Consider the following 3,662-nt stretch of genomic DNA (forward strand, 5'->3'; position numbering starts at 1 on the left):
CGTGTCAGAACGTGACACTCCGATCCAATAATATCATTAATTTATCATTTATTATCACCACTTTTTAATTCATTAACAATATTTCATCAATCCTTCTTTATTCAAGGCATCACTTCGATAGAGAGAGTTCAAGATTATAAATTTCACGGTCTCAGGATTTCAGACCAATCACAAACCACACAACCAAGCTACACAATCACACAATCAAGTACATAGAGAACTTCACAATATCATTCAATGCATATTTATCACTATTAAGAGTCTATCTATCAATTAGAATAAAACCATAACCTACCTCCACTGACGAGTCGAAGTCAAGCAAGCTAATTCACCAATGATATTCCTTTCTTCAATGCCTCAGATGATTTCCAATCTATCAAGTATGCATAATTCATAAGTAAACGAGTCTATAGACACCATATCACTATATGTCTAGCCTAGATCCAATAACTCATCCAATTCTATAATCAATTTTCTAAAGTTTAAGTCTAAGTGTAAGTCCCAATACCTCCAATATTATCATAACTTTAATGGTATTCAAATAATACAATACACCTAATACATCTCAATATATCAAAACTTAATTTTTATAGAATAACTAAACAATAGATACAAGGACCCTAGATTAGTCACAAACTTACAAGCAGTAACTTGAATCGGAGAAAGAAAAAGAAAATATAAACCAAAACACTCCTCTACCCATACCCCTAAAGTCGATTCTATTAAACTGCAAAAGACCATTACCCTTAATCATTGCAGTAATTGGCTATTGAAATCATTGGCCAGAAAAATTGTCTCCCCCAAACTTCCAAAATATGAACATAACAGTGACAATTCAATTCTATAAAACTTTCACCTGCAATTCACTCTTTAATTCGATAAACAATAATTTCCCACTTATTGTTTTAGTACTTCACAATAATTTAATCAAACCAACCAACCATTGGCCCCAATTACTTTAGTTCCTGATTATTTTCTCCATTAGTCATAACAATATGCACACACTTATAAATTGCAGACTATCTTACTTATGATAATACACTATACACCTCATTCCTAATGTTGGATTATTAAATGGAAACCATGGCCAATAATTACCCACCAAAGTTTGACCCCTAGATTTAAGAACTAACATCTAAACTTAAAGGAAATTCAATCATTTATTTAGAATATAAAGTGACCCATCTTATCATTATCATGATCCCTAAGGCAATTTTCCTGACTCAATTAAATAATCTCACTGGAAATCTGCCAATCCGTGGGAGACAAATTTGGCTCCAACAATCCCACACCCAACGCCATTAATCACCAAAATTCAACCTAACACTATCACTGAAAACTCGTTCTTTCCAATTTCCCGTCTAATAACAATAATATAATAATAATCATAAAGCCTTTGTTCATATTCACAAAATACATATTGGATTTTACCTGAAGCACTCATCGGCCTATCTGCAAATTGTATCGCCGTAGTTGAAGTTCTCTTTAGTTTCTAACTCAAGATGGGAACCCCTAATTATTATTTAAGCCTAATTTTGGGAGTGGTAGAAGTGACCCACTATTAATTCTAATGTAATTTTTCTTAACCACCAACTAAATAAATTATAAAAACTATCCCATAAATTCTATAATTGTAGTTACGATAGTCCAAAACACACATTTAAAATCTATCGAAAGAGTATTTTATACAATAAAAGCTCTAATACTCAAAACGATCAAATGGGTCGTTACAAAATATAATTCATTATACATTTTACCTACATAGATAAATTTAGTTGTTGAATTTTGTAGTTTCAAATAATATTTAATCATCTATTGTTCAACAAATAAGTCATTTGAATATAAGCCGACTATTCATCTATTTTAGCTTGTACTTTTTCACTTTATTCTATTATTCATTACAATGTATTTTTAATATAATTTAATTTGTATGAACTACTTGTATGTGACATTGTACGTGTCCAGAAACTAGTATATAATTAAAAGTGGGAAGCTTCAAAATGTAAAGTTGGATTACCATTTTACCCTTCCACTAAATCAAATTTACCTTTCAATTAATAATAATATTTCATATTCCATTAATTTGAAATATAAGGCGCATGAATCAATACTTGACCATATACATTCTCACTTACTACAAGTCTTCAACCATTCAATAATGAGTTGAAATTGCTTTTAAAATCAAGTACATTAAATACCACTAATTTATTTGAGCAAATCTCTTCACTTTTCTACAAAGAATTTGTAGAATTTGAAGGTTACGTATTGAATAAATCAATGTTGACAAATTGATCTAATTAACACATGAGAATGAAGCTAAAGAATCCACAGGAGTCATCAAATATTATATTATTCACTTTACTTAATTTTTTGTTGTCTCTTGTGATAATTTGAACTCTAAAACTTCCTGCATGTTAACAAGTATTCTCTAGGTATCAACTTGCAAATTCACAAGTCGTACGTATTTCTTTCTCGATATTAGCTAAGTCTTTTTCAAAATTTATGGCTATTGAAATTTCTTTTAGTTCATTAAAGGGTTGATCTTATTTAGATAAAAAGAGAATTAAATTTATCTTTTCATTTTCATTTTGCTGGAAATATTTGTTACTACTCAATAGTTCAGTTTTATAAGATTAATAGATTCTTCTGGACTTTCATATTCTTTATTAAGAAAAGTCTAAGCTATTGTTCAACATTTCATATCCTTATTAATGATTAAAACATGACTATTGACTAAGCCTAAGAAATATTTTTTAATGATCAATAGTCTTGTTGAGCTTTGTTTAATGACAAGAAACAGAAAAAGTCAATTACATCCTAGAGAGAAAAAATAGGATCATATAAGCAACCATCAAAATACTAAGAAGGAAAACATTCTTCGTAACAAGAATTGATTTAATTTTAAGAAATTCAAAAGAATGATTACATTTAAGAGGTCATACTATAAGTTGTGATTTTTTTATTTTCGAAAAATTAATATACATGTCCAAGATTAAAAATCCTATGACTTAATTAAAATAAGAGCTTACCTTTAATATTCTTGAAGATCAATTTACTATCTCAATGACAAAATAAAAAGTAGTAGAAAAATATACTCTATAAAGTGGAGTATAAAAATAATTATTGAATAAAAGGTAATTTAATCAATATATATATATACACACACAAATTTGCTTAAAAATTTAAGGAGTACGGAGAAGACGAAAAGAATAATCAACAGAGAGTTTATTAGTCATTTTTTTACAAGTCGATAAGCAATTGATCTTGAAAAAAAAACAATTACTTGAAATTGTTCCGACACATTATTTTTAACGCTAAATTCTTTGAATGAGTAATATAATGTTATTTTAAAAAATTCAGATAACATTAGTACAAACATTTTTACAATCGTCTAAATTAAGACTTTCACATTTGCCTTGGAGATATCATTTTTATTTCGGGAACGAAAGACGTTCCTCTATCTTAATTATGTATCCAATTCATACATATATCAGATTAGCTTATATTAAAAAATTGAATAATTTACACTAAAGGTATTGGTTCATCCAACTACGATGAGAATGATTCATGTAGAAAAGACATGTACATAAGTCTTAAGAAATAAAATCAATACTTATGACAAACATTATCATATCTCAAGTTGTTATAGCACATGACAATGG

At 28.4% G+C, this 3,662-nt stretch overlaps 1 long non-coding RNA gene across 1 annotated transcript in view; it reads right to left on the bottom strand.

The window, feature by feature from the left end:
* Nucleotides 1-1,502, bottom strand: part of LOC102579542 (uncharacterized) — a 1,860-nt gene extending 358 nt beyond the window's left edge. The window contains exons 1-2 of the long non-coding RNA XR_367518.2: nt 1,432-1,502; nt 296-373 (exon numbers count right to left, since the gene is read on the bottom strand). This is a non-coding gene — a long non-coding RNA (uncharacterized lncRNA). The remainder of the gene's footprint in view (nt 1-295; nt 374-1,431) is intronic.
* Between the last annotated feature and the right edge of the window lie 2,160 nt (nt 1,503-3,662).

The sequence above is a fragment of the Solanum tuberosum genome, unplaced genomic scaffold (genome assembly GCF_000226075.1).
Source record: "Solanum tuberosum cultivar DM 1-3 516 R44 unplaced genomic scaffold, SolTub_3.0 scf00123, whole genome shotgun sequence".
Taxonomy (NCBI): domain Eukaryota; kingdom Viridiplantae; phylum Streptophyta; class Magnoliopsida; order Solanales; family Solanaceae; genus Solanum; species Solanum tuberosum.